Here is a 23,413-nt window from a genome sequence, read left to right as displayed (position 1 = left end):
ATAGATAATCACCCTTGGTGAGAGCAATTGTCACTCCAAATCAATCATATACCATGAGTGAAAAAGAAGAGCACAAAACCTCACTGAAATGATAATGGTTGAAATTGCAAAAGAAACGATGATACAATTTTGGAATTGATGATAGCAGCATGTCTCAGAAAAGTTGGGACAGGGCAACACAAAGCTGGCAAAATAAGTGGTATAACAAGAAGGACTGTAAGAACATTTTTCAACTAATTAGGTCAATTGGCAACAGCTCAGTAACATGATTGGGTAAAAAAAAAGTTCATCTTAGAGAGTCAGAGTGTCTCAGAAGTAAAAATGGGCAGAGATTTACCAATCTGTGAAAAACTGCATGTAAACAATTGTTGAACAATTTCAGCAAGGGTAAAATTGCATCTTTACGGTCAACACTGAGGACAAGGGGGCATTCTTTACGTCTAGAGGAAAAGAGATTTAATCTCCAAATACGGAAAGGTTTCTTTACAGTAAGAGCTGTGAAAATGTGGAACAGACTCCCTCCAGAGGTGGTTCTGGCCAGCTCAGTAGATTGCTTTAAGAAAGGCCTGGATACTTTCCTAAATGTACATAATATAACTGAGTACTAAGATTTGTAGGTAATATCATCAAAAGATACAGAGAATCTGTAGAAATCTCTGTGCACAAAAAACAATGCCGAAATACCAAATTGTATGCTGTGGTTTTAAAACCCTCAGGTGGCACTTCATTAAACACAGGCATGATTCTGTGATGGACATCACTGCATGGGATCAGGAAAACTTTCAAAAATCCCTTTATCGAGTTAAAGATCTATCATGCTAAGAAGAAGCCATATCTGAACATGACCCAGAAATGTCTCTATCTTCTCTGGCCAAAGCTGATTTAGAAGAGAAGTATGAGATCTAGAAAAAATAATTATTGCATAAGTATTGAATTAATGCTGCATCTGTCCCCTGCCCGCTCTAAGACTGAGAACTGAGCGATCATAGACCGCTGATCACTCAGTTCTTAGCATTCTGTGACTGTCAGTCTCTGGCTTTCTGCTCTCCCCTCCAGCGCTTACTGGAATGCTGGGCTGTAGAGGTGTCTGGAGAGGCTGGAGAGGCTTAGGGTCTCTGTGACATCAGCTGACAACAAGCTTCAGCCCACTGTTGTCTGAAAACAGATCACAGGAGTGCAGAACTAACTGCACTCATGTGATCCATAGGAGAAGTATAGCCAAAATAGCTTTAACTATACTTGTCTTTTAAAACGGTCTGATGCAAAGTGGAAAACTGTTCTGCGGTCAGACAAACAAAAATGTTACATTCTTTTTGGAAACCATGTCTTCCAGACTAAGGAGGAGAGAAATCTTCTTGCTTGTTGTCAGAACTCAATTCAATCAGCATCTCTGATAAAATGGGGATACATTAGTAAGTATTAGTAAGCTTTCACATCTGGAAAGGCACCATCAATGCTGAAAGGTATAGAACAGCATTCGCTCCTATGCAGACAATGGGGTTGATTTACTAAGGGTAAATCCACTTTGCACTACAAGTGCACTGCAAGTGCACTTGAAAGTGCAGTTGCTGTAGGTCTGAGGGGAAGATCGAAATGAGGGGAAGCTCTGCTGATTTTTTATCATCTAATCATGTACAAGCAAAAAATAGGATTTTTGTACTCACCGTAAAATCCTTTTCTCTGACGTCCATGGACAGACACAGCTCCTTAAATCTTGACAAGTGGGTTATGTTCCCTGTTTACAGGAGAGGACTAGGCAGAAACATGTTAGATCATTAAATACATGTTACATTAACAGAGTTGAACAGCCTCGTCCAGGGGGTGGTCCCTCCAGACATAACCCTCCTCCCTGCAGTATGCAGCCTTAGTTTTGTTCTGCCTAGCAAAGGAGAAGGACGTATGGCTCCCTTTGGGCCCAGCGCCCTGAGGAGAAATTTTATTTTATTTTTATTTACATTTTTTCTTGAAGAATATTCTTTCAACTGTCGGCTGAGAGACAGGCTGGATAATACAGCCCAACATTCCCTGAAAGGGGGCGCCGCCCCCTAAGAGCATAGGCCTGTATGACGGTCTGCCTGATCCACCAAGAAATGGTGGTCGACGAGACCGCCAGGCCCTTTTGTGGACCAGACACCGACACAAAAAGAGAGTCAGATCTCCGAAACAGAGCCGTAGCAGGCAGGTAGACCTGCAAGGCGCATACCATGCTTAAAGTATGAAACACAAACTCCGTAGGATGCGCCAGCCGAGGACATAAGGATGGAAGAACAAAGTCTTTATTCAGGCGAAAGGCTGAAACCACCTTCGGAAGAAGGGAAGGTCACGGGCGCACCACCACCTAATCCTTATGGAGGATCAAGCATGGTGACTTGCAAGACAAGACCGCCAACTCAGAAAACCTTCTGACAGAGGTAACGGCCACTAAAGGGGCCACCTTCTGAGATAGTGTCAAAAGAAAAATCTCTCTGATGTTTCCAAAAGGAAGGTTCCAGAAGAACCGAGAGCACCAGAGTCAAAACTCATGGGGGAAGAGGTAGGCCAAGAGGGGAAAGTGTATGACAAAACCCCCTGCACAAAAAGGCACCCACCAGGGGATGGACCGCAAAAAGGGCCACTGAAAGAACACAGCCAGGCTAAAATCTACCCCCGAACGGTGCTGTAAGCAATTTTTAGATCCACTCCAAGCTGTAAAAACAGCAAGACCCCGGACAACGAGTACTGAGTCACCCCATCTCTTCGCACCAAGAGATGTAGGCCTTCCAGGTGCGACAGTAGATCCTCCAGGAAGAAGGAAGCAACTACGATGGAGAAAAGGCATAAAGCCGCCGATACAGACCCCACAGGGCCACCAGCGCGACTGACGCGTCTGTACAAGATCACTAGACCTGGCCACTAACTTCGACACCCTTGCGGTAGAGACAAGCGGCCAGGAGATCCATGCCCTGTGAGACTCACCTCCTGCAAGGCAGCTGAAACACCTCCAAGTACAAAGACCAGTCGCCCTGGTCCAGCATCTGGTGACTCCAGTAGTCCGCCTGCCGGTATACCAGATGGTTAACCGAAGCCACGCCTGTGGCGTTGTCCGGCTGAATCCAGATCGGACGACCTTGCAACCTCCTCGCCACGAGGAGAGGCATAGCCTGATCGCCCAAAGTACTAGGACGATGAACGGTGGACAGGGTCTACAGCACCTGGTATTCCCAGACGGTCTCCCACCCAGGTATTAACCAGGCCCAACCCTGGGTAGCTACCGAGATCAGATGAAAGCGGGCGCATTCAGGGAGGTGTGGCCGTAGGCCCACGAAAGTCCAGCGACTTAGGGCCGACTGGACCCCCCAGGTGCCCCCACAACCCGTGAGGCTGGCGTCCGTTGTAAACACAGTCCACTGGAAGGAAGAAACTACTTCCCAGACCGAAGAGTCGGGGATCTCAGCCACCAATTCAGAGAGACTCTGACTAGGTGGCAGAAAAACAAACAAGGCGCCTCCTAAGTGCAGAAATATAAAACATTTAATATCCCCTAAAGGGGTTAAAAACACTTACAAGATGGTGGATGAAGCAGGCATGTAGCAGGTAAGTGTGTCCAGAAGATGTTCCAGTGGCAGGGTAGTCCCAGTCTTATGATAAAGCTTCCAGGGAAGTCCACAAGATAACAGCCAACTTGTGCTGTGAGTGTTTAGGGAACACAATGGTGCTGGAGCCTGGGGATGATGTCAGAGGAAGCGAGACAAAAACCAGCATGGAACACAAACAGGAAGAGGACAGGAAGTGTGTCAGAGGCGGGACGCGTTTCAGAACAGCTCATCGGTTCCTTCTTCAGCCAGTCACTAGGATTTTTCTTTTGACACTATCTCAGAAGGTGGCCCCTTTAGTGGCCTTTACCTCTGTCAGAAGGTTTTCTGAGTTGGCGGTCTTGTCTTGCAAGTCGCCATGCTTCATCCTCCATAAGGATTAGGCGGTGGTGCGCCCGTGACCTTCCCTTCTTCCGAAGGTGGTTTCGGCCTTTCGCCTGAATAAAGACTTTGTTCTTCCATCCTTATGTCCTCGGCCTACGGAGTTTGTGTTTCATACTTTAAGCATGGTATGTGCCTTGCGGGTCTACCTGCCTGCTACGGCTCTGTTTCGGAGATCTGACTCTCTTTTTGTGTCGGTGTCTGGTCCACAAAAGGGCCTGGCGGTCTCGTCGACCACCATTTCTTGGTGGATCAGGCAGACCGTCATACAGGCATATGCTCTTAGGGGGCGGCGCCCCCTTTCAGGTCACGGCACTTTCGACCAGGGCAATTGGTGCTTCCTGGGTTTTTTTCCGACATCATGCGTCGGTCTCACATGTGTGCGAGGCGGCGACTTGGTCGTCCGTTCAAATGCCGCATTTAAACAGGGAAAGCCTTCTAGGGCTTTAAAAGTGAAAAAAACCCCACAGGGAAAGTACCCCCAGTACAAAAAACGCAGGCCAGATACCTCAGGCCCCCCCCCCTGACAGCGGCAACGTTAGCAATGCAGCAGAGGGAAAAGGAGCAGGGAAGGGAGGAGAAGAGGACCCCCAAACCCCAGGAATGCCCAGCCGTACCAACCCACCTAAGCGGGAGGGACTGTGCTTACTTGTCCAAGCGAGGACTCGCTGACGCATTCCTGACAGACCTACAACTGCAATGGAGGTAGCTGTTGGCCCGGTCCACTGTGAGTGAGACAACACCACAGCCCAGTCATATGTGGACCTCGGAGCAGAAAGCTCACCGGCCACCCCAGGAGTCATGGGGTATGTCGTGGCAGACCCAGCCTCTTTGCAAAGGTGTACTCACGCTCGCTGGTCGGACTGAGTAGATTACAAGGATCTATATTATCCAGCCTGTCTCTCAGCCGACAGTTGAAAGAAGATTCTTTAAGAAAAAATTTAAATTAATTAAATAAAATTTCTCCTCAGGGCGCTGGGCCCAAAGGGAGCCATACATCCTTCTCCTTTGCTAGGCAGAACGAAACTGAGGCTGTATACTGCAGGGAGGAGGGTTATGTCTGGAGGGACCGCCCCCTGTGCGGGGCTGTTCATCTCTGTTAATGTAACATGTATTTAATTATCTAACATGTTTCTGCCTAGTCCTCTCCTGTAAACAGGGAACATAACCCACTTGTCAAGATTTAAGGAGCTGTGTCCGTCCATGGACGATAAGAGAAATGCTGTTTTTTATTTTCCTTGCATGCCCCCCTCAGATCTACAGCGACTGCACTTCCAAGTGCACGTGCAGTGCATTTGTAGTGCAAAGTGTATTTGCCTTTAGTAATCTGAATCATTAAAGCGGAGTTCCACCCAAATGTGGAACTTCCGCTTATCCCACTCCTCACCCCTTTACATGCCACATTTGGCATGTAATTTTTTTGGGGGGGGAGTGGGGGCTTCAGGAGGAGTGGGACTTCCTGTCCCACTTCCTCCTTCCGGGTAGACGATTAAGCCTAATCGCCTAGGCGATTAAGCTTAATCACCTACAGGAAGGGGTTGCTGTAGGCGATCGCCCAGGACACGTGACAGGTCCTTGGCGATCGCCTGTCCAATCAGACGGCGCCGCGCCGGGCAGCGCGCGCATGCGCAGTGCCGCTCGCGCATGCGCAGTGGGTGCCCGGCCGTGAAGCCGAAAGCTGTCACGGCCGGGTGCCCACACTGAGCATGAAGACGCCGGCCGGCGAGGGGGGGGCGAGGAGCGGAGCCCCGTCCGGCGCGTCGCTGGAGCCGTGGAGCAGGTAAGTGTCGGTTTATTAAAAGCCAGCAGCTAGACTTTTTGTAGCTGCTGACTTTTAATAAACTTACAAAATGGGTGGAAAACCCCTTTAACCACTTGAGCACCGCGTCATGTAAAATGACGGCTTCACGGTGGCTCTGGAAATCCAACAGGACGTCAATTGACGTCCAGGATTCCTCCGGCCACTGGGGGGCGCGCGCGCGCCCGGCGCGTCCCCGAGATGCCGATGCGCGTGCCTGGCGGTCGCGATGTCCGCCAGGCTCCCACTATCGGTAATGACAGAGCAGGGACGTGGAGCTCTGTGTGTAAACACAGAGCTCCACGTCCTGTCAGGGGAGAGAGGAGACCGATCTGTGTCCCTTGTACATAGGGACACAGCATCAGTCACCCCCTCCCCCCACAGTTAGAACACTAATTAGGGTACACATTTAACCCCCTAGTGTTAACCCCTTCAATGCCAGTCACATTTATACAGTAATTAGTGCATATTTATAGCACTGTCGCTGTATAAATGTGAATGGCGCCAAAAATGTGTCAAAAGTGTCCGATGTGCCCGGCATAATGTCGCAGTCCCAATAAAAAAATCGCAGATCGCCGCCATTACTAGTAAAAAAAAAAAAAAAAAAAAAAAATAATAATAATAATAATAATAATAATTCTGTCCCATATTTTGTAAGCGCTTATTGCTATTTTTTTTTTACCAAAAATATGTAGAAGAATACGTATCGACCTAAACTGAGAAAAATTATTTTGGAAAAAAAAAATGGGCTATTTATTATAGCAACAAGGTAAAAAATATTGAATTTTTTTTCAAAATTGTTGCTTTTTTTGTTTTATAGCGCAAAAAATAAAAACCGCAGGTGATCAAATACCACCAAAAGAAAGCTCTATTTGTGGTGAAAAAAAGGGCGTCAATTTTGTTTAGGAGCCACGTCGCATGACCGCGCAATTGTCAGTTAAAGCGACGCCGTGCCGGAAGCTGAAATTTCACCTGGGCAGGAGGGGGGTATATGTGCCCGGTATGGAAGTGGTTAAGTAATGACTAACACCTGGTGTCCCTGGTGTATTTTGACCGTCTACAATAAAAGGCACTTTTGGAAACTTTGGATGTGCAGCCATTTCTTCTTTTCCTCAACCAATTGCAACCTGATCTGCTGTCCTATCAAAATAAAGACGGCCCTGCATGCAGTACATACGTGCCCTGTATGTTGAATATTTATAAAATGTCTTTTACAGTTGCTTTTAATCATATCAGTATGCAGTTATTTTGTTTTACATGAGATGCACATGTAAAATCTCTAACACAGTTCAGATAGACCCAAAAATATAAGCTAAAATTTGCTTACATTTGCATGCTAGATTATGCACCCCTGTAGCCAAACTTATTAGTAAATGCTGTATTCTAGGTGCATAATTAATAATGAGAAGACACAATTTGCTTGTCTATGCAAGATCAATGGGCCAGATCCACAAAAGGGATACGATGGCGTATCTACTGATATCTATCTATCTCTTCTATCTTTGGAACTGATCCACAGAATCAGTTTCCAAAAGATAGGGAGAAGATCCAACATGTGTAAGGGACTTACACTGTCGGATCTTAGGATGCAGTACCTTGGCCGCCGCTGGGGGCATTTCTCGTCGAAATGCCGCTTTGGGTATGCAAATTAGCACTTACGGAGATCCACAAAGCTTTTACGCTTCGTTTTTTCTCCGTAAGTATTAGTTTGCAAACGCAATATTAGAGCTGCTTTTACAAGGCCTAAACTGTTTAGGCCTTGTAAAAGTAGACCCTTCTATCCCGTGTCGCCGTCTTTTTTTTTTTTCAAATTTTTTTCCATGTACATGATTGGCTGGTGGAAGTCAGCAGAGCTTCACCTCAGTCATCGAGCTAATGGAAAATTCCCTTGCAAAGTGAACTAAAGTGCCTTTAGTAAATCAACCCCTTTGTGTGTATTATTTTAGAATAACGCTATCAAATATTGCCCCTGCAGCATTGTCTTTTGGCCCATGTACTCTGTCATTCTTTGTGGTCTGTATAATAGATCGATCAAAATTGTTTTTTGCAGCTGCGATAAATATTACATACCTCTAAAGTTACACAATTCTTGGAAGTGACACACATTTTAGTTATTGCCATTTGTAGAAATTGCATCAACTCCTATATCTATTGGCTCTGTACAAGGTCATTCATAGTTATATGTGTGGTCTTTCACTTACATAATGACACTTTTCCAAAATAACTAATTTGATTTTTAAAAGTATTTTTGTTTTTTTAGTTACTAGTATGCAGTTTATACCAGTATCCTGAATTTTATATATATATATATATATATATATATATATATATACAACATAGTATAATAGATATGCCAATATGTTTGCATAATGTAATGTATTGCCCACTACAGGCTATACTCACCACAAATGGGTACTTGATATATATACTGTATGTGTTTGGAACCATAGTGTCTGGTGAAAGGAAATGATGGATGCCGGGGTCATGATTTACAGCTATAGGTTTTGGAGCAAAAAAAAAAAAAAAAACAATTAATTCTGTTGATTCTGTACTGGACTTTTCAGATGACTTTACTTATTGGTTTTGAAACTGGGAGGATTAGTGGACATAGCAGCAAACTGCGAGGAGACCTTTTCTGCCCTTTCATCTATCCCACACATGCACATAGACCACATAAGCTCATGTTTGCTTTGCCTGGTCAATGATAAATACTGTATTCCTTAACTTCATCCTTGTTAATGTTGGTCTGACTAAGTCGAAATATATTGTTCACAGATAGTTGACAAAACAATCAAATGAATAAGCACTCCTTTCAACTAGTTGAAAACACTCTTGACTTAATTCATAAAAAACATTTTAAGGTGTTAAGCTATGAGAGGAATATGCTTAAACCTATGATAACATAAAACAAGTTGTCCATTTAAGAAAGAAGGGTCTGTATCCAAACTGATAGCTGAAGGCTTCTGGCCTAGCCACTTGATGGATCCTTTTTTTTCTTGAGTTCCTTAGTTGTGAAATCTAACTGCTACTGTACTGGGGTTATTTCTCATTCTTGTAGTTTTGGGTGTTGTCACTCCCCCTATTGTGGTTTCCATGATAAAGCAAAAATCCAATGTAGCACTACCCCCGAAGGAGCTGCTGGTTTAAATTTAGGCCTGCCGTTACCTTACTGTTCCATATGCTCGTTTCAGGGGTTCTCCTTGAAGAGTTGTCCATTAGAATGCCTGCACCAAACACAAAGTCTCTTTCAAGGGTTTTATTAAACAAAGTTCTCCAACAGAGGGGGTAGAGGGATAGGGAAAGACGCAGGTACTTTTGCTTTGCGGATCACGAGTACAACTTAGATCCAGAAGATTAACTCAACTCCACACTGGATTTCAGCAACCACCAGATAGGCCCACTCTCACTGGCCTAGCAGCTGGTGCGAAGCTCATCAAAATCTCTGCCACAGACTTGATAAGTGTCGTCAGGCCATCCCACGATCTTCTGCCACAAGATCGTGTAACCAACTGCACACTTGGTATAATTCCAACAAAAGTTACACAACTCACAGTGCCAATAATCTTTCAGCTGGACCTGCAGCACAGTGAGGCAAATCTGCCAGGGTACGTCCATCAATTGAATCCCACTGGTTCAGCTTCCTTCCGTAGATAAGGTAGCAAAGGACCATCCCTGGATCAGAAGTCCCCAGAAACTCCTGGGCCTACTCTCAGTTGCTAGGCCTCGGGCCAGCCGGCCACGAGGCTATGAAACAGCTCACACATCCCTGAGGCCAGGAGGGCCATCAGGTCGGGATCAGAAGACAAACCCCGCCAAACTGCATCTGTCCCTTAAGTACCCCTCCCCAGAATGCACAGCGGGTTGACCACGCCCCTTGAGCCACTTCTGGGAAAGAGATACCCAATACATCCAGCCTGTTGCCTTTCCAACCTTGACCTGCCGTGACAGCAACACCCACCATCAGGGGGAAACTTGTGCAACCCAGTTGAACTGAAACAGAACCAACAATTTAGAATAATTATTCTGAGCCAAACTGCTGCTCAGACAACTATAATTTAATACATAGCGCCTACTCAATGGGAGCATGGCGCTACACCAACATGGAACAAATACCCACTGCTAAACAAATGTACTATTATGAACGATTATTAAATGGCAAAACAGAAGACTTCTATATAACTATAATAACTATATATGAAGATATCTGTTTGAACCACCCAAGTGATAAACATGCATTATCCCTTATTTACCTAGCTGAAAGAGCAGTTAAGGTCCTCTAAACCAGTGGTTCTCAACCTCAGTCCTCAAGTACCCCCAACGGGCGATGTTTTGGGAACTCCCCTTAGATAAAATAGCTCTTATCAATACCATGTCATTGATATTGATTTAAAGTAGCTGTGCGAAGTAAAGGAAAACCTGAAAACATGGCCCGTTGGGGGTTAATTGAGGACTGGGGTTGAGAACCACTGCTCTTACCAGTCTCTAAATGTTTGCTACAAGAGGGGCAATTTACTTTTAGAGCGGGGCTGTGGCTAATGGGTGTAGAAAATGCCCTGACATCAGTGGGAGTAAACAATGCCACAGACTTGCTGTTCAGTTGCAAATTATATAATCAGTGTCAGTGGGAGGAATAGTGCCCCATAATTGGTTTCAGTACGAGGAATATTACCCCATTATTGATGTTAGTGGGAGAATTAGTTCCATATCAGTGGGAGGAATAGCACCCCATTGTTGGTGTCAGTGGAAGAAAAATGTCTTGTATCAGTGGAAGTAATAGTGCCCCAAGGACCAGATAAAGACAAGCATAGGACCACATCCATCCCATGGCAACAGTTTGGAGACCCCTGCTCTAAAGAATAAAATACTTAATCTGTCTCTTAGTATGTAAATATTTAGACCCCTTTCACACTAGAGCGGTTTGCAAGCGATATTGTGCTAAAACTAGGGCCTTCAAACCGTCCCTAAACAGCTGCTGCATGCTAGACTCAATATTGAAAAAGAGGAGGTTACTAAAGCTACGAAAATTCTCATACGACAGAATACAAATTTGGAAATTATGTAATGTATTGCATTGTATTTGTATTCTATTTCGGACAAAAATTGTGCTGATTAACCACTTTAGCTCCAGAAGGTTTTACCCCCTTTCTGACCAGGACATTTTTTTGCGATGCTGCACTGCTTTGCTTTAACTAACAATTGCATGATCTTGCGACGCTGTACCAAAATAAAATTAATGTCCTTTTTTCCCTACAAATAGAGTTTTCTTTTGGTGGTATTTGAACACCTCTGCGTTTTTTTTTATTTTTTTTAGCTATGAACAAAAAAACGCCGACAATTTTGAAAAAAACACAGTATTTTTTTTTTTACTTTCTGCTTCAAAACACATCCAATTAAATGTTTTATTTATTTTTTCATCAATTTAGGCCAATATGTATTCTGCTACATGTTTTTGGTTAAAAAAAATACCAAAAAGCGTATGTTGCTTGGTTTGCGCAAATGTTATAGCGTCTACAAACTTTGGGATATATTTATGGACTTTTTAGCAGGACTGCAAGATTGCGGCAGACAAATCTGACACTAAGTGACACTTTTTGGGGACCAGTGACACCAATACAGTGATCAGAGCTGAAAAAATGCACTGTCACTGTACTAATGACACTGGCAGGGAAAGGGTTAACATCAGGGATGATCAAATGGTTAACTGTGTTCCCTGGGATTGCTTTCTTAATCTGTTGGGGATGGCTTAACTGAAGAAACACAGAGATCCGTGTTCCTGTATATCAGAAACACAATGGGGGTTACCGGTATTTACGAAAGGCAAATCCACTTTGCACTACAAGAGCACTGCAGGTGAACTTGGAAGTGCAGTCGCTGTAGATCCGAGGGGGACATGCAAGGAAAGTAAAAAAAAAACAGCATTTTAGCTTGCACATGATTGGATAATAAAATCAGCAGAGCTTCCCTTCATTTCAGATCTACCCCTCAGATTTACAGCGACTGCACCCCCAATATCTCTGTCTTTCTTACTAGCAGAATGGCGATTTGCCTTGTTTACATAGGCAGGTCGTCGTTTTGTCTCTCTCTGAACGATCGCCAAGTCTGATTGGCTCCCACTGAGTCCAGTCAGAGCGGGAGCGGGGCTCCAGCGGCACGCGCGTGCGCCCCCAGAGCAAAGGAATCATGTACATGTACATCATTTTTCGCTTAAGGGCCGCCCTGCCACAGTTAATTTACAAGGGGCAGTCCTTAACCACTTAAGCCCCGGACCAATATGCTGCTAAATGACCCAAGGTTTTTTTTCAATTCGGCACTGCGTTGCATTAACAGACAATTGCGCGGTCGTGCGACGTGGCTCCCAAACAAAATTGGCGTCCTTTTTTCCCCACAAATAGAGCTTTCTTTTGGTGGTATTTGATCACCTCTGCGGTTTTTATTTTTTGCGCTATAAACAAAAATAGAGCGAAAATTTTGAAAAAAATTCAATATTTTTTACTTTTTGCTATAATAGATATCCCCCAAAAACATATATAATTTTTTTTCCCTCAGTTTAGGCCGATACGTATTCTTCTACCTATTTTTGGTAAAAAAAAAATCGCAATAAGCGTTTATCGATTGGTTTGCGCAAAATTTATAGCGTTTACAAAATAGGGGATAGTTTCATTATTTTTTATTTTTTTACTACTAATGGCAGCGATCAGCGATTTTTTTCGTGACTGCAACATTATGGCGGACACTTCGGACAATTTTGACACATTTTTGGGACCATTGTCATTTTCACAGCAAAAAATGCATTTAAATTGCATTGTTTATTGTGAAAATGACAGTTGCAGTTTGGAAGTTAACCACAGGGGGCGCTGTAGGAGTTAGGGTTCACCTAGTGTGTGTTTACAACTGTAGGGGGGTGTGGCTGTAGGTCTGATGTCATCGATCGAGTCTCCCTATAAAAGGGATCACTCGATCGATGCAGCCGCCACAGTGAAGCACGGGGAAGCCGTGTTTACATACGGCTCTCCCCGTTCTTCCGCTCCGGGGAGCGATCGCGTTTCTAGCCGCGCCCTCGTCCCGGATCGCTCCTGAAGCCACGGGAACCGCCACATGTACCGGGGGGTCCCCGATCGGACCCCTGACCACGTCTAGGCAGGGATGTACAGGTACGCCAATGTGCCTGTCCGTGCCATTCTGCCGACGTAAATGTACATGCGGCGGTCCTGAAGTGGTTAAGCGAGAATTTTTCTTGTGTTTGTCCCTTTGGATAATATTTGATGAATTGTCACGATCAGCTCTTGAAAGCTGTGTACAATCAGATTATCATACGATCACTTCAAAGCGTTATTTTTCATCTGATTTTCAAATCATGTGTACTACACTTTACATCGAAAGGTCCTCCAATAGTTGATGTCTGTTATTTCTAAGCTATTGTTTCTTATTTTAGAGACTCTATAATGACTGGCATGGTGGCACTGGATTGGCATAAGGCCAATGTGGTGCCTATATCTATAAAGGGCTTAAAGGGCCAGATTCACGTAGGGGAGCGGCGGCGTAATGTATCGTAGATACGTTACACCGCCGCAAGTTTTCATCGCAAGTGCCTGATTCACAGAGCACTTGCGATGAAAACTACGCCCGCGGCCTCCGGCGCAAGGCGGGCCAATTTAAATGGGCGTGTGCCATTTAAATTAGGCGCGCTCCCGCGCCGGACCTACCGCGCATGCTCTGTTTCCGAACTCCTGCCGTGCTTTGCGCGGAGTGACGTCATTTTTTCGAACGGCGACGCGCGTAGCGTAATTCCGTATTCCCGGACGGCTTACGCAAATGACGTTATTTTTTAAATTTCGACGCAGGAACGACGGCCATACTTTATACAGCAATACGATTGCTGTGTAAAGTTAAGGCACCAAAAAAAATGACTAACTTTGCGACGGGAAACTAGACTAGCGGCGACGTAGCGAACGCAAAAAACCGTCGGGAATTCCCCTTAACTCCTAATTTGCATACCCGACGCTGGTTTACGACGTGAACTCCCCCCATCGGCGGCCGCGGTATTGCATCTTAAGATCTGACAGTGTAAAACAATTACACCTGTCGGATCTTATGGCTATCTATGCGTAACTGATTCTATGAATCAGTCGCATAGATAGAAACAGGCATACGACGGCGTATCAGGAGAAACGCCGTCGTATCCCTTTTGTGAATCTGGCCCAAAGTCTTTACCAAGTAACTACAGACCGGTTAGTTGAACTTATATCATTGGGAAGATACTTGAGAGTTTAATAAAAGTTTATATAGAAAGGTTTTTGCTAGAAAACAATATTTTAAAGACTAGTTTTGGCCAGCTCAGCAGATTGTTTTAAAAAAGAGCTGGATGCATTCCAAAATGCACAAAAATATAACTGGATACTAACATTTATAGGTAATAACACCAGAGATTGTTGACTGAGGGGAAAATACAATTGCCTTCTGGGGGATAAGGAAGGATTTTTTTCACCTATGCTTCATTGTTTTTTTTTTTTCTTCCTCGGGATAAATTGTGGCTATTTCACAGAATGATTTGGCTGATTTGGAGAATGTTGCTTCTACTGCCTTTTATGTGTTCAAAGTGGTGAATTGATTTTAGTTGTGCAGCAGGGCAACTAGAAAATTGCCTGTGACCACTTAGGGCTGCTTAGATAAAAACTTAAACATAACAGTAATACAATTTATGCTAACTTAAAAAAATAAAAAAGACAATGAATTGAGCTTATAGGGAAAGATGTTCCTCGAAAAAGAAAAATGGTAAAAGGCACCGAAGGGTTTATTGTAACCCACCTTCCAAAATCAGCTTCCATTGAGCTCTCGACATTCAGTCACATGACATCTCAGTGGTGCTAAGAAAGTTGGTACTGAAAGGCTTTCCTCTGCCAGAAGCTGTAATCACAGGTCTGAACAGTAATTACATATCCATATAAAGCAGGCCATACATGAATCGTAATTCAGTTCATCAGGGACTGGCCAAATTTCGATCCATGTACCGGCAAGCTGGTTGAGCACAAGTCAATCTATTGACTTGGGTACAATCTGCTACAGGGCAGCCGTTTTGTGCAGAATCACGTATATATCACTTGTGCTGTGATAGTCACAGCAGGAGCCAATCAGCGGGTGCCAGCCAATGCATGTTCGCCACCACCCGTTGATCATCAAGGAGAGAGGCTGGACAGAGCTCTGTCCTGACAGTGGTGTGTCTCCAGTGGTGCTGTCATGCCACAGAGATGCTGTAGCATGACCTCAAGAAAGCGATTCACACCAGACATCCCAAGAATATTGCTGAACTGAAACAGTTCTGTAAAGAGGAATGGTCAAGAATTACTCCTGACCATTGTGCACGTCTGATCTGCAACTACAGGAAACGTTTGGTAGAAGTTTTTGCTGCCAAAGGAGGTTTAACCAGTTATTAAATCCAAGGGTTCACATACTTTTTCCACCTGAACTGTGAATGTTTACATGGTGTGTTCAATAAAAACATGGTAACATTAAATTCTTTGTGTGTTATTAGTTTAAGCAGACTGTGATTGTCTATTGTTGTGACTTAGATGAAGATCAGATCACATTTTATGACCAATTTGTGCAGAAATCCATATCATTCCAAAAGGGTTCACATACTTTTTATTGCAACTGTATATACCATAGTTTGTAGACGCTATAACTTTTGCGCAAACCAATCAATTTATGATTACTGGGATTTTTTGTTACCAAAAATATGTAGCAGAATACATATTGAAGACATTTTCACGCGCAACCATCTCTAGGGTTTACACAGAATGGTCCAAAAAAGAGAAAATAGGAGGAGAATGGGCAGATAGAAAGGTGATAGAAAGGCAACAGTAACTCAAATAACCACTCGTTACAGCCAAAGTATGCAGAATACCATTTCTAAATGCACAACACATAGGACTTTGAAGCAGATGGGCTACAGCAGGAGAAGACAGGAAACTGTGGCTACAATTCGCACAGGCTCACCAAAATTGTACAACAGAAGATTGGGAAAACGTTAACTGGTCTGATGAGTCTTGATTTCAGCTGGGACTATCAGATGTTAGGGTTTTAGAATTTGCATAAACAACATGAAAGCATGGATCCATTCTGCCTTGTATCAACGGAAATCAAGGATGCAAAAATTCAAAATGAACGACAGATTGCAAAAGATAGTAGGACAAACCCCCAAAAAGGAGTGGGTGACTGGAGACAAAGAGAAGGCAAATTTATTAAATGCTTTCTTCAGCTCTGTGTATACAATGGAGCATGGGGGAGCTCATGTCCAAAATGGGGGTGGTAGTGACACAGCCCTAAATCCACAATGGCTCAAAAGTGATATGATCCAGAAATATTTAGACAGAATAAAGGTGGATAAAGCACCTGGACCTGATGGCATACACCCACAGATCCTAAAAGAATTGAGCTCTGTAATTTTAAAGCCATTGTATCAAATTTTTAGGGACTCATTAATGACAGGAATAGTACCACTGGATTGGCGTAGAGCCAATGTGGTGCCCATATTTAAAAAGGGAACAAAGTCTTTGCCAAGTAACTATAGACCTGTTAGTTTAACTTCTATAGTTGGGAAGATACTGGAACGTTTAATAAAAGACCACATGGATGAGTTCTTGCTGGAAACAAACTATTTAAGCAACAGACAGCATGGATTCATGAAAGACAGAAGTTGTCAGACAAACCTGATTTCCTTTTATGAAGAGGTAAGTAAAACCCTGGACAGAGGCGTGGCTGTGGACGTGATATACTTGGATTTTGCAAAAGCATTCGATACAGTTCCCCACACACGGCTCATATGTAAGGTAAGGTCTACAGGATTGGATATATCAGTTTGTAAATGGATAGAAAACTGGCTGAAAGACAGAATTCAGAGAGTCGTGGTTAATGATTCTTACTCTGAATGGTCTAAGGTTATCAGTGGTGTAACCCAAGGTTCAGTGCTGGGACCCTTACTTTTCAATATATTTATAAATGATATTAGGTCTGAGATCAAAAGTAACATTTCTGTCTTTGCAGATGACACCAAGCTATGCAGTGGAATAACGTCCTTGCAGGATGTCTCCAATTTACAAGCCAACCTCAATGCTCTGTCTAATTGGGCGACTGAGTGGCAGATGAGGTTTAATGTAGATAAATGTAAAGTTATGCACTTAGGGAATTAGAATATGCATGCATCATACATACTAGGGGGAGTACAACAGGGGGGGATCCGTAGTGGAGAAGGATCGGGGGGTCTTGGTAGATCATAAGCTCAATAATAACATGCAATGCCAAGCTGCGGTTTCCAAAGCGAGCAAAGTCCTTTCTTGTATTAAGAGAGGTATGGACTCCAGAGACAGAGATATCATTTTGCCCCTGTACAAATCATTAGTAAGACCTCATCTGGAATATTCAGTTTTGGGCACCAGTTCTCAAAAAGGATATCGGGAACTGGAGAAAGTGCAGAGAAGGGCAACCAAACTGATAAGAGGCATGAAGGGAGGAGCTCAGCTATGAGGAAAGATTAGAGGAACTGAATTTATTCACTCTTGAGAAGAGGAGAATTAGGGGGGAAATGATCAACATGTACAAATATATAAGAGGTCCATACAGTGGACTTGGTGTTGAGTTATTCACTTTACGGTCAACACTGAGGACAAGGGGGCACTCTTTACGTCTAGAGGAAAAGAGATTTCACCTCCAAATACGGAAAGGTTTTTTCACAGTAAGATCTGTGAAAATGTGGAACACACTCCCTCCAGACGTGGTTCTGGCCAGCTCAGTAGATTGCTTTAAGAAAGGCCTGGATTCTTTCCTAAATGTACAGAATATACTAAGATTTGTAGGTAAAGTTGATCCAGGGTAAATCCGATTGCCTCTCGGGGGATCAGGAAGGAATTTTTTCCCCTGCTGCAGCAAATTAGATCATGCTCTGCTGGGGTTTTTTGCCTTCCTCTGGATCAACTGTGGGTATGGAGTTGGGTGTATGGGATTGTACTATGTTTTTTATTTTGTTTGTTTATTTTTTTTTTGTGGTTGAACTGGATGGACTTGTGTCTTTTTTCAACCTGACTAACTATGTAACTATGTAACGGTTCTGGTGGTGTAATGGTGTGGGGAATATTTTCTTGGCATGCTTTTGGCCCCTTAGTACCAATTGTGCATCGTTTATACACCACGGCCTACCTAAGTATTGTTGCCGACCATAGTTACATAGTTAGTCAGGTTGAAAAAAGACACAAGTCCATCTAGTCCAACCAAAAAATAAATAAATAAAATCCCATACACACAATCCTTCACCTACAGTTGATGCAGAGGAAGGCAAAAAAAAACAGGAAAGCATGCTTCAATTTGCTACACAGGGGAAAAATTCCTTCCTGATCCCCCGAGAGGCAATCAGATTTTCCCTGGATCAACTTTACCTATAAATGTTAGTACATTTAGTAAAGAATCCAGGCCTTTTTTAAAGAGATCTACTGAGCTGGCCACAACCACTTTCAGAGGGGGTCTATTCCACATTTTCACAGCTCTTGCTGTGAAGAAACCTTTCCGTATTTGGAGATGAAATCTCTTTTCCTCCAGACATAAAGAGTGCCCCCTGGTCCTCTGTGATGACCTTAACCACTTGGGGACTACTATACGTCGTCAGAATGGCACGGCTGGGCACAACGGCGTACAGGTACATCCCTTTTAAGAAGCCAGCCATGGGTCGCAAGCGCACCGCCGCCGGCGCGTTCCCGACCCAGTCCGAAGCTCCGTGACCTCGCCCGTGGGACCCACGGACCCGATCGCCGCTGGTGTCCCGCGATCGAGTCACAGAGCTGAAGAACGGGGAGAGGTAAGTGTAAACAAACCTTCTTCCTAATGGCTTGTCAGTGACCGTCTTGTTCCCTATCATAGGGAACGACGATCAGTGACATCACACGCCCAGCCACGCCCCCCTACAGTAAGAATCACACACTAGGGCACACTTAACCCCAACAGCGCCCCCTAAAGGTGAACCCCTTCACTGCCATTGTCATTTTCACAGTAACAGTACATTTTTATAGCACTGATCGCTGTAAAAATTCTAATGGTCCCAAAAATGTGTCAAAAGTGTCCGATGTGTCCGTCATAATGTCAAAGTCATGATAAAGATTGCTGATCGCCGCCATTAGTAGTAAAAAAAAATATTAATAAAAATGCCATAAAACTATCCCCTATTTGGTAGACGCTATAACTTTTGCGCAAACCAATCAATAAACGCTTATTGCGATTTTTTTTACCGAAAATATGTAGAAGAATACGTATCGGCCTAAACTGAGGAAAAAAATGTTTTGATATATTTTTGGGGGACATTTATTTCAGCAAAAAGTAAAAAATATATTGTTTCTTTTCAAAATTGTCGCTCCATTTTTGTTCATAGCGCAAAAAATAAAAACCGCAAAGGTGATCAAATACCACCAAAAGAAAGCTCTATTTGTGGAGAAAAAAGGACGTCAATTTTGTTTGGAAGCCACGTCGCACAACCGCGCAATTGTCAGTTAAAGTGCCGAATCGCAAAAAGGGTCCTGGTTCTTTAGCTGCATAATGGTCTGAGGCTTAAGTGGTTAAAGTGAATAACTCAACACCAAGTTCACTGTAGGGACCCCTTATATATTTGTACATGTTGATCATATCCCCCTAATTCTCCTCTTCTCAAGAGAGAATAAATTCAGTTCCTCTAATCTTTCCTCATAGCTGAGCTCCTCCATGCCTCTTATCAGTTTGGTTGCCCTTCTCTGCACTTTCTCCAGTTCTCCGATATCCTTTTTAAGAACTGGAGCCCAAAACTGAGCTGAATATTCCAGATGAGGTCTTACTAATGATTTGTACAGGGGCAAAATGATATCTCTCTCTCTGGAGTCCATACCTCTCTTAATACAAGAAAGGACTTTGCTCGCTTTGGAAACCGCAGCTTGGCATTGCATGCCATTATTGAGCTTATGATCTACCAAAACCCCCTTAATTCTTCTCCACAGTTGTACCCCCCTAGTATGCATGATGAATGCGTATTCTTCGCCCCCAAGTGCATAACTACATTCATCAACATTAAACCTCATCTGCCATGTAGTCGCTCAATCAGACAGAGCATTGAGGTCGGCTTTTAAATTTGAGACATCCTGTAAAGACGTTATTCCACTGCATAGCTTGGTGTCATCTGCAAAGACAGAAATTGTACTTTTTAATCCCAGACCTAATATAATTTACAAAGATATTATAAAGTAAGGGTCCCAACACTGATAACCTTGGACCATTCAGAATAAAAACCATTGACCACTACACCACTACAATTTTCTATCCATTTACAATCATACCATTCATACCAGACCATATCCATCCCTTTATGACTACAGTGTACCCATCTTCTGATGGCTCCTTCCAGCAGGATAATGCACAAAGCTCAAATCATCTTAAACTGGTTTTCTGAACATGACAATGAGGTCACTGTACTCCAATGGCCTCCACAGTCACCAGATCTCAATCCAATGGAGCACCTTTGGGATGTGGTGGAAAGCGAGATTCGTACCATGGATGTGCAGCCAATAAATCTGCAGCAACTGCGTGATGCTATCATGTCAATACGGACCAAAACATCTTGTTGAATCTATGCCATGAAGAATTAAGGTGGTTCTGAAGGCAAAAGGGGGTCCAACCCGGTACTAGTAAGGTGTGCCTAATAAAGTGGCCGGTGAGTGTATATATGTATATATATATATATATATATATATATATATATATATATATATATATACATCCCCAAAAGCGCAACAAAAATGAAAGGAAAAAACTGTAAATTAATAAAATACCAAAATAATAATAAATATCATTTAAATATGATCAATTGATAATGTATCATGATATATACCAATACTAGTCCTTTATTTATATCACAATAATAAACTTCTTCTAAATGTGCTTCTCCTTTAAATATCTGTGCATATTATATCATGCATGCCTGTCCATAATGCGTGCCCCAATGTAGAATTGAAATGTGCCCCACTGCTGTGAAATGTGTACCACCTTTTACTGCTGCCGCTTACCTCCAGGATATAAACTACACTCAGGTAAGGTCAACATGCGCATTCCCAGTAATCTGGATTATTACACTGCAGCAATCTGCCAGAAGAGTCTAAACCTGTTTCAATGTTGTCCACTCTACAAGGTGCAGGATTGTTTTCTAATTAATGATATATTACAGCTAGTATCTTGGCTTTCCATGCCGTTTTGCGCCTCCTTTTCTTCATGTGTTCAATACCTTTCCCTGTGCCATCCCATTTTATTACACCCAACTTAATTTCTGAACTTATTTGTTTTGGTTTCTCTGTATCTATGGATTGCATGAGTTGTTACCGACATGTGGTGAAAATGTAATGTCAATAGATCTTTTGAAATATATTTTACCTTGAAAAATGATGACGTGTTTCATAATGAAGAAATTACACTTTGCTACAATGTAAAGTAGTGTGTGTGCAGCTTGTATAACAGTGTAACTTTGCTGTCCCCTCAAAATAACGCAACACACAGCCATTAATGTCTAAACCACTGGCAACAAAAGTGAGTACACCCCTAGGTTAAAATGTCCAAATTTGGCCCAAAGTGTCAATATTTTGTGTGGCCACCATTATTTTCCAGCACTGCCTTAACCCTCTTGGACATGGAGTTCCCTAAGGCTTCACAGGTTGCCACTGGAGTCCTCTTCCACTCCTCCATGATGACATCACGGAGCTGGTAGATGTTCCGAGACCTTGCGCTCCTCCACCTTCAATTTGAGGATACCCCACAGATGCTCAATAGGGTTTAGGTCTGGAGACATGCTTGGCCAGTCCATCACCTTTACCCTCAGCTTCTTTAGCAAGGCAGTGGTCGTCTTAGAGGTGTGTTTGGGGTCATTATCATGTTGGGATACTGCCCTGTGGCCCAGTCTCTGAGGGGGGGGGGGTTATATGCTCTGCTTCAGTATGTCACAGTACATGTTGGCATTCTAGGTTCCCTCAATGAACTGTAGCTCCCCAGTGCCGGCAGCACTCATGCAGCCCCAGACCATGACTATCCGACAACAATGCTTGACTGTACGCAAGACACACTTGTCTTTGTACTCCTCACCTGGTTGCTGCCACACACGCTTGACACTATCTGAACCAAATTAATTTATCTTGGTCTCATCAGACCACAGGACATGGTTCCAGTAATCCATGTCCTTTGTCTACTTGTCTTAAGCAAACTGTTTGCAGGCTTTTTTGTGCATCATCTTTAGAAGAGGCTTCCTTCTGGGATGGCAGCCATGCAGACCAATTTGATGCAGTGTACAGCATATGGTCTGAACACTGACAGGCTAACCCCCCCCCCACCCCTTCAACCTCTTCAGAAATGCTGGCAGCACTCATATGTCTATTTCCCAAAGACAACCTCTGGATATGATGCTGAGCATGTGCACTCAATTTCTTTGGTCGGAACCTGTCCTGTTAAACTGCTGCTTGGTCCACCATGCTGCAGCTCAGTTTTTAGGGTATTGGCAATCTTCTTATAGCCTAGGCCATCTTTATGTAGAGCAACAATTATTTTTTTCAGATCCTCAGAGAGTTCTTTGCCATGAGGTGCCATGTTGAACTTCCAGTGACCAATATGAGAGAGCGATAACACCAAATGTAACACACCTGCTTCCCATTCTCACCTGAGACCTTGTAACACTAATGAGTCACATGACACTGGGGAGGGAAAATGTCTAATTGGGACCAATTTGGACAGATTCACTTATGGGTGTACTAATTTTTGTTGCCAGTGGTTTAGAGTAGACATTAATGGCTGTGTGTTGAGTTAAATCACACTTGTTTCATAATAATAAAAAGATAAACAGAGTAAGCGTAGTCAAAACATAGCCAGAGTTCAGGAACTGGATCGGATGGTCAGCCAAGCCAAATGTCATAGAGCCAGAGATAGACGTAGTAGAACAGCAAGCAGGATCTGGAGCCAGAAGGAACGTCAGCCAAGCAAGTCTTCAACAGGTACGCTGGAGAGTCTCTGTGATGTTGACCAAGGCGAAGGCAGAGAACAACTGAACTGGACGTAAGTAGGCAGGACTGACGAGCAGGATATCATCAACAGGTGAGTCATTGTGGAGAGATAAGAGCTGGCAATTAGCCGACAGCTGAGCGGCCAGCTCAGAGAGGTAAGGGCTGAGCCCAACCCTGACACATATTGGGCCAGATCCACGTACCTCTGCGCCAGGCGCAGCGTATCTAAGATACACTACGCCGCCGTAACTTTTTATTTTTTTCGAATCCTCAAAGAATTCGCGCCGTAAGTTATGGCGGCGTAGTGTATCTTTGGCGGCGTCAGGGGCGCGGGATTCAAATCTCTGTGATGGGGGGCGTGTTTTATGTAAATACGTTGTGACCCGACGTAAACAACTTTTTTTTTAACTGCGCATGCGCCGTCCGTGGGGGTATCCCAGTGTGCATGCTCGAAATTTAACCTGGAACCAGCCAATGCTTACGACGGTGACGTCATTCTACGCAAATTTCTATTCGCGAAAGACATACGCAAACGACGTAAAAAAAATCAAAATTGTACGCGGGAACGACGCCCATACTTAACATTGAGTACGCCTCAGAATAGCAGCTTTAACTATACGCCGGAA

General features: G+C 43.6%; 1 pseudogene; it reads right to left on the bottom strand.

Moving 5' to 3' along the window:
- Window positions 1-3,179: 3,179 nt before the first annotated feature.
- LOC120938563 lies at window positions 3,180-3,298 on the bottom strand (annotated as a pseudogene).
- Between the last annotated feature and the right edge of the window lie 20,115 nt (window positions 3,299-23,413).

Source organism: Rana temporaria, chromosome 4, assembly GCF_905171775.1.
Source record: "Rana temporaria chromosome 4, aRanTem1.1, whole genome shotgun sequence".
Taxonomy (NCBI): domain Eukaryota; kingdom Metazoa; phylum Chordata; class Amphibia; order Anura; family Ranidae; genus Rana; species Rana temporaria.
Note: the sequence above shows the minus strand (reverse complement) of the source record. Positions and strands in the feature narration are given on the sequence as shown.